Source organism: Sycon ciliatum, chromosome 5 (genome assembly GCF_964019385.1).
Source record: "Sycon ciliatum chromosome 5, ocSycCili1.1, whole genome shotgun sequence".
NCBI classification, from domain to species: domain Eukaryota; kingdom Metazoa; phylum Porifera; class Calcarea; order Leucosolenida; family Sycettidae; genus Sycon; species Sycon ciliatum.
In genome coordinates, this window is record NC_088647.1 from 36666471 (window position 1) to 36675194 (window position 8724).

General features: G+C 45.9%; 2 long non-coding RNA genes across 2 annotated transcripts; one reads left to right on the forward strand and one right to left on the reverse strand.

Moving 5' to 3' along the window:
* The first annotated feature begins 5737 nt into the window (after nucleotides 1–5737).
* Nucleotides 5738–7185, forward strand: LOC135816750 (uncharacterized). Its single transcript, XR_010553488.1, has 2 exons — nucleotides 5738–6221; nucleotides 6807–7185. It is a non-coding gene; the product is annotated as an uncharacterized LOC135816750 (long non-coding RNA).
* Nucleotides 6305–8064, reverse strand: LOC135816751 (uncharacterized). Its single transcript, XR_010553489.1, has 2 exons — nucleotides 7677–8064; nucleotides 6305–7012 (listed from the first exon to the last, which is right to left on the reverse strand). It is a non-coding gene; the product is annotated as an uncharacterized LOC135816751 (long non-coding RNA).
* Nucleotides 8065–8724: the final 660 nt, after the last annotated feature.

Below are 8724 nucleotides of genomic sequence, written 5' to 3' on the forward strand. Positions count from 1 at the left end.
CTGGTAATCGATGGCTATTCAATGTTAACATCTTCAGGAAGACTTCAGCCGTTTCCCGAGAGTTTGGGCATCGTTGCCGTTATTTTTCACGGTGTTCTTCTTCCTCCTGTCTGGAGCTGCAATTGCATCCTGGAATTATTTGAAAGGTATTTTGTGCGGGCTGTGGGGGGTTCCAACAGGCATAAACTGACATCGCTATAGGATAACTGGTAACTTTCACCCTTCAAGGAGGTAGAGCAATGAGAATTTTTTTGTGGCGGTCGTCCAATTTTTGTGGCGGTCGTGGCTGTATTTGTGCACTTCCAAGGCTTTCATTCTGCCTGATACTACTATGTACTGTATGGGAATCGTTGTTTAGGCACATGTAGCTGTCTTATTTGGTAGATCTTATGTTTTAAATCACTTGAGACACTTTGTCTAGCCTATTTGTCTTTCGTTCGTGCCATCTATCAGTTTTGTGGGGTGCCTTGGCCTGTATTTGTGAAGTTCTCGAGTAAAGACCCTAATTCTTGACTGGAGTCACGACTTGAATAGTAATTGCTGGGCGAGCCCTCGTTCACGCAGTTGTCCTTATCGTAATAGTCAGTATCTGCTTGCTGGACGGACTAGCGGCTAGAATAGGGATGACCAAATGGTCCAAGTGTGTACTAGTACACGATTATTGTTTCCATCATCGTGAAATGAGCGAGAGTTCCGATGGAAAATAAAAGAATACTACTACTACTACTACTATGAGCGTTGTGGAATTGCAGTTGTTTGTTTGTTTGTTGTTTATTTATTTTACATCGCAAGGCAAACGGGCAGTTCTGCCCAATATTATGGAAGCGATGACAACCAGTAAGAGGAGTCAGAAATGAAGAGAAAAATAAATGAAAATAGAAATACGAAAATGGAAGTAGCAATGAGGGGAGGCAGGGTCAAGACGAGCAGAAAAAAATGGATCTCAAATTTACAAGTCGGGTCATCGTAGCATGATTCTATCAAGCCTCATCAGCAGGTTACAAAAGCCATTACATTTAACCGAAGTAAAATACGCGCAGCATGCGTTTGAATTCACGGACAGATACTATGGACTTCATACAGTCGGGCAGGCCATTCCAGAGTCGGCAGCTGGCTAGAAGCGGTCGGCATGCGCCAGAAGCACTGTGGGCCAGGGGGAGGGGAAGGTTGCGTCCCAATTGACCTCGAGTGGTCATGCCTGTCGGCGGGCCTTGCAATACAATTCGGGACGACAACAGCTCACTGACGATTCCAGAACGGATTCTAAATGTCAGGAGTCGGAGCTTGCATTCTCCTCGTTCCAGCACTGAGCAGACACCCAGCCTGGTGTACAGGGGAAGAGTGTGGGCCAATGGGTGCTCATCGGCCACGCAACGGATACAACGTTTATCCAGTTTGGCTACTGTGTTCCGCTGCTCAGCGGACAGTCCTGGGAGAAACGCATTCGACGCATATAGAATATCCGGTATGACAAGGGCAGAGTAATACAGCGTCGCCTGCCTCATTGTTAGGCAGTGCCGGATCTGGCGGAGGATCCGCAGCTTCATAGCCGTGCGTCGGACGATAGAGGTGACTTGCGGTGACCAGCGAAGATTTTCATCGCGCAGTCGTCTGCCTTTGGCACGTGAGGACACGAGGAGAGTTGATTGTTACTTCTGCTCAGCAATGAAGTGATCATCAGCTCTCTTTGTTCTAATTATTGAGAGGACATACCGGCATCGCAATCAAGTAAAGATTAGGCAAACCTCGCCAACCTCCAAAGAGAGTCGAAGATGTTTTCTCCAAATGCAAAGACGATCTTTGTGAGTTTGTGACTTGCATTTGCGTGCATACATGAGCAAGTCACGGACCACGGCACGTGCGCGGTTACCATGCCATCTCGAACCGACGCCATCTTTCTAAGTTGCCGCTTCTTGACAGCCGTGAAAAGGGCCTCGGCCAAGATAAAAAATCTGTTGCTCGCGTGTGTCCAAGTTTATCGTATCCGGGTAAATATCCTTGGAAACGGTACGATAAAAGTAAGTTTGCCCGTCGTGTGAATGGCCTATAAATCAACGTCAACTACAATAATCAAGCCACATATCTGCAACGTCCCGAGGGTGCAGCCCAATACGTGGCTCAAAAACCTGATTTTTTGGACTTAGAGCAAAATTCTGCACACTTTCGCGTGTTTCCATGATACGACAAGTTGCGCACGGTCTGGTCACATTCAAAATTAATACGAGTACAGTATACAGTGCTAGTGCTGCCAACAAATGACAGCGTGTAACAAAAAAAATCTTTCCTTGCAAGGGCACATTTTCGGCCATAACTCTTGAACGGCCGGTCAGATCGGGACACAATTTTCAGAGAATTTGCAGCTATTCATGTTCTTTCAACTGACGTAGCACTCAATATGAATTTACAAATTCGATTTTCAGCGAATTTTTGGGTAGTCTGCCACCTTAAACATTATGCATCATCGAACAGCTCCTTTGCTGTTTCATCCTCTTCCTCCTCGCTGGATGCAGATGCAGAGTTCCACTTTTCAGCGAAACCCTATGCCAACTTACAGAGCTGTGCATCAGGAATAACGAAACATTCTCCCTCTCCTTCTTTCAGCTCTCTCAGCGTCGCTCCAGTCTTCTCGATTTTGTCCACTGGACACGCACCCAGTGTACATTTAGATTTCTTGGCATCGCGCCACCAGGACACAGCCGACACGAATACAGCGTACCGCTGGGTCTTGTTCATGACAAAATCCTCCATTGCCAGAGTAGTTGTGATCTTCACGTATATATCAACACCAACCTTCTTTCCACCGGCGATGGGTGTGGATAGCTTCACCGGCGATGGGTGTGGATAGCTTCACCGGCGATGGCTGTGGATAGCTTCGTCGGGAAGAAGTTCGTTGACAGCTTGCTCACCCGCTCCGACGCTATGGCACGGCGAATTGACGGCGATACCTTCACCGTAGACTTCACCACGTCCACTAGTTCTATCGGTAACTCGATGGTCACCTGGAATACTTCCCTTTTCGGGCTACACCCTCACACATGAACGCAGATACCGTGCTTTCTGGGTAGAAAAACGTCGCACCAGGTGCAAAATCAGGATAGGTGCGTCCTCTACCATTATGTCTCGTTTGGAGACCCTTCTCCACACCATCGCTGATAATAGGTTTCGGGAACGTCGAGGAAAACATTTTCAGAGGTTAGCTAGTTGCTAGCGAGTTAATTTGTTAAAATTTGGAGGGATAAGTGATGCCGAGTGGAGGAAGGGATGAGGTTTTATAGCTAGCAGGTGGATGAGGAATTGAGGATGGATCGTTCGGGAGCAAGTTTGAACAAGCATCTGCGAGACAATAGGCAATGCCAGCTGGTCGGGTGGTCTCTAGATGATGCAGCAGTTGCTTAACGGCTCGAGACAACACCACCGTGCACGTTCGTTCCCACCCTACTCTATGGCAAAAGACGATTCGCTCATCATCTTGGTATACATGCGTCTGCATTTTCTTCATCACGAGGTGAGTGAAATACCTACGAACCGTTTGAGACAATGCCGCCGTGCATGTTTGTTCATAACCTACTCAATGGCAAACGACGGTTGCCCATCGCCTTCGTATGCATGCGTTTTCATTTTCTCTATCACGAGGTGAGCGCTCGTGGCCTCAGTATGCACATGTTTGCATTTTCTCTATCACGAGGCGAGCGCTCGTGGCCTCGGTATGCATGTGTTTGCATTTTCTCCATCACGAGGCGAGCGAATTGTCCCACAAATAGGGTCCAGCGGATAATGCTCCGAAAATGTTCGTACTTGAGTATATTCATAATGCTCCAAAAACTACCTCATAATGCTGATTATAATGCTTCAACAAGGGCTATAATGCTCTTGGTTTGGAAAAATGGAAGAAAGGCTGCACATTGTCAAACTTCCAGGAAAGGATACATATAGTGGATCTGCCTCTGAAGCTGCTACAGTATCTCTCACGAGCTCCACCAATTCTTAGCACTATAAGAGAGATGATCGCGTCTCGGCCATTGGCTGCTGTCCATTGCAACTTTGATGCAGGGCTGTGGCTGAATAATGAGTGTATAAAATCTTTTCCCTTGCTTATCCATGTAGTGAGAGGTGAAACCATTATTGCTAGTGATCATTTGGGTGCTGGAAGCTTATCATGGGAAGTGATATTCCTGCCTGCAGACAAGCTGTCACTGCTTCCACTCTGTGAAAATGTCTTCATCTGAAACAGCTCACGTGAGGCCAGTTCCTGAGAGACGATCTCAGATGGAGATCCCTCCCATTTGCAGAAATCCTGAACACACGTGGTCAGAAGCTATTTTGCCGCTCTACATCCTCTGCTTGCGGTGTCTTCTTCTCCTGAGGGTGAGGTTCCGTGGCGACAAATGGTTGGCCACAATACTCTTCTTTTCTGATAGCACTTGACTTGTATTACAATCGTCCACGACGAAGTGTACGTGCTTCACCAGGAAAGTAAGACATGCGCTGCTGAGCACTCAAATCGACTTGGTACTGCGTCCATGAGAAATTCTAGTTCTTTTCGAGCCTGCTGGGCTGGACTCGGCAAAGGCAGTTATTTGGAACAAGCTCTTTCTGTTTATAGCCGCTCCTTCATCCAGGTCCAAATTTATCACTCTATTAGTGTTTACTTCAGTACCGGTATCTCAAGAGATGCTATGGCCAGAGCCTATGGCATAACACTTTTCATTAACAGGAAACTCCTCTTCGTCTGTTTGATATTCACTTCGCGTACGTCTAGCCTCCTCCATGATTTCAAAAAAAAAGAACTCCTCGTAAATCATAGTTACGGATTTTGTGTAACAGCCTCAGTTGCAACATGGGGCATGCTACATCACATGTACATTCGGATCTTCCCAAGTTGTACTTATTGTAGTGTTGAGATACCGAATTCAAATAAATCAATACAATACAAAACAAAATTTACCTGACTACATTGCTACATAAAGACTTTATGAAGCAATGGCATTATGTGGTCAGGTAAATGTAGCAGTATAGTGCTACGCAAGAGGTACACTGCCTCTGTGCATTGTACCGGTAGTGCTAAAGGTGTTACGTGTCTACACAGTCAATCACAAAGTCATTTGCCGGTACAATACATGGCGTTGCACCTCATGGCTTTAGCCGATTGTTGCCAAAAACCTGAGATTTCCCGGGCCGACATTATCCACTATGAAACTCGTTATGCCGCTCAAACCTCACATAACGCTCGTTTTCTTCCTTTTTAATGCTCCATAATGCTCTGATGCTCGGATAGTGTCATAATGCCGAATATAATATTAATGCCGGCATTATCCGCTGGACTCTACCCACAAACCGCTTGAGACAATGCCGCCGTGCACGTTCGTTCTCAAACTGACGCAAACTCTGAGGCAAGCACTCGTCGTCGTCTCGGTATGCATGCGTTTGCATTTTCTCCATCACGAGGTGAGCGAATTGTCCACAAACAGCTTGAGACAATACCGCCGCGCACATTCGTTCTCAAGCTAGTGCAAACGCTCTTTCAATTCTGCATGCTCCCACCGAAAACCTCTGAGCACTTACATGTAGAATACAGTCAAGCACTTAACTGTAACTTGGACAGACTTGACACCTTGGTCCTTAAAGGGAAACTGAACGCCAAAAATAAGTATGGCTTATCCGAAGGAGAATTGGGCACTGATTCCGATGAGCTATGTCTCGAGTCGATCAGAGAAGAGGAACCGTGTCAAATTTCATAAATAACACCTTCCATATTTGGAAATTGGGCTTGATGACGTGCGTACTGCTTAGCTGTCACCATGCTGTGCATGCTCAGCAGTGTAATTGAATGGAAGAAAACAATTACTTTGGTGTTTTGCAGCTCTATTTCGTTCCCTGACGGTAACCAAATCTAGATGTAGGAATCTGTTGAGCAGGAGAGTGACACATGTCTTCCCGAAGGCTGTCTAGGCTGCAGTGGTGATGAAGAAGACACGATCATCACCCCTAGATCGATTGTAGCGAATTGGAGAACTCATGGTGAATTTGCTTCCACTCCAAGGCAATGTCGAGGTATGAAGGGTGCCTGGACTGCCTTCCAAAGTGAAGAGGAGATGAACATGGCTTTGCATAGCTGTTGTTCTATGCCAACGTACCTACTCTTGCTGGTACCGTAGTGCTATATTGCAAATTTCGTGGACGAACAACTCTAGTCACTAGTGGCTAGTGAGCAACACTAACAGGTGAGATTTTTCAATTTGACAAAAATTGTTTTTGTTTGAGAACTGACAACAGTCATTAGACTCAGTAGGTGTCTCTCTGCTGCTTCGTTCCCTTCATCGGTAGGGTTGTGCTTGAAGTAAAAATAAATAGAAAATGTGGAACAAAAGTCTGATCATGTAATTCGAATTTCAACTTCAAAGTATGTGTACATCAAATCACAAAAAAATCAAGGTGGTGCTGTGCATTGAAAAAGACTGGGAGCTGGCAGCAATGGCAAGGGTAGAAACGAAACCAGTAATGTAGAGTATTCATAAGGTAGAGGGAGATGAAAGCGAGAGAAGAGTAGTGAGCATTTCAGTTAGAAGTAGTGTCAATAGACAGCATCGTGTTGCATTTGTTGTGAATATTGTGTGAATCTTATAATTTGCGGAGGGTAGTGATTGGGCAGAGTATTGTTACAATACAAGGTACTTAGCAGATAGCAATCAATATCACAGCATGGTTTAGACAGGAACTCATAAATGTCACGAAATTGATAATCCAAAATTATAATATGCCCGGAGTAGTATTTTTTTATTATGGTGTTCTCCTGTGTTTACATGCAGAGCCTTGACGCTGCTGGACGAGTGACAATATAAATTACATAAACATGTAGCTCATGATGTGGGACGACTGCCGTATCGCATTGCCAACGCAAACCCATCCTATGTCAGTGCAGCCATCCAGCAACTTGAACTCCCCGGACCAGGTGCTGCTGCAGCTGAACACCATGCCGATGGAAAGCCAGGAGTTGATAGCGAAGCATTCTGGTCTGCACAGTACAAGGCAAAGAACAATTATGAATTATAACGCACTGTAATCCTTCCCACACTTCTTTGTAAAAACATACAAACAGTGCCATTATCACAACACTTGATCAAGCATCAGTTGATGAAGGTATTTTCCATTGTGCTGGCCCAGCATCTGCACCAGGAAGACCATGTACACTTACACGTATCTTGTGTGTGTGTTCGTGCGTGTGAGTTTGTGTATCCGTCTGTGCATACGTGTGTGTGTGTGGGGGGGGGGGGGGGTACACGCACATGTGTATGGATGTGCGCGCTGCATGCGTGCGTCTGTGGGATGGGGTGGGGGTGCACGCACATGTGTACATGTGTGTGCGGAATATAGCATGTATGTATGTGTTCGTTGAACACAGGGCCCCTAGGGTGTCCTCCTGATTCCATAAACTTAGTGATCATTGTGATTTCATGTGCTTTGAAGTTGAAATTCGCAATACATGTACTGATGCTTGATTAGATTTATGTTCCACATGTAAATTGTTCTATTTATTTTATTTTACTTCAAGCACTTGTACTATTCAAGCCCAACCCTACCAATGATGGGAAAGAAGCAGCAAAGACACCTACTGAGTCAAATGACTGCCATTGTCAGTTCTCAAACAAAAACAATTTTGTCAAATTGAAAAATCTCACCTGTTAGTGTTGCTCACTAGCCCCTAGTGGCTAGAGTTGTTCGTCCACGAAATTTGCAATATAGCACTACGGTACCAGCAAGAGTAGGTACGTTGGCATAGAACAACAGCTATGCAAAGCCATGTTCATCTCCTCTTCACTTTGGAAGGCAGTACAAGCACCCTTCATACCTCGACATTGCCTTGGAGTGGAAGCAAATAATAATTCACCATGAGTTTTCCAATTCGCTACAATCGATCTCGGGGTGATGATCGTGTCTTCTTCATCACCACTGCAGCCTGGACAGCCTTCGGGAAGATATGTGTCACTCTCCTGCTCAACATATTCCTACATCTAGATTTGGTTACCGTCAGGGAACGAAATAGAGCTGCAAAACACCAAAGTAATTGTTTTCTTCCATTCAATTACACTGCTGAGCATGCACAGCATGGCGACAGCTAAGCAGTACGCACGTCATCAAGCCCAATTTCCAAATATGGAAGGTGTTATTTATGAAATTTGACACGGTTCCTCTTCTTTGATCGGCTCGAGACATAGCTCATCGGAATCAGTGCCCAATTCTCCTTCGGATAAGCCATACTTATTTTTGGCGTTCAGTTTCCCTTTTTAAAAGCCTTGTCTTCGGCGTTGTTCTACCTGTCCGACAAGTTCGTGCATGACTTTGACATACCCCCCCCCCCCCCAGCCATGATCCCCCCCCCCCTCCAGCCAACCATGTAGAAGCTCGGCGCACCCGGAGTCAACCCCCTCCTGGCCAGCAGCACCATGTGCAGCTGCAGCAAGTCCTGGACAGGAGAGCACCTGCCTATGCTTCTCGCTCCTTCCCGTTTTCTGTAGTGTCAGTATGGAACAGCTTGCCGAGCGAAATTGTAAGGGCTCCACTCAGCTTTAAGCGGCTCCACACGTTCAAAGAAGATGTCCATAAGTACCTCACGCACCAACACTGGCTGATGGCTACCGACTTCTACGGATGAACTCTTGACTGTGGCACGGGTCATGTTCCTTGGTTCGGCTATGCTGATGATATTGGGCTTCATTTACCTTTTAT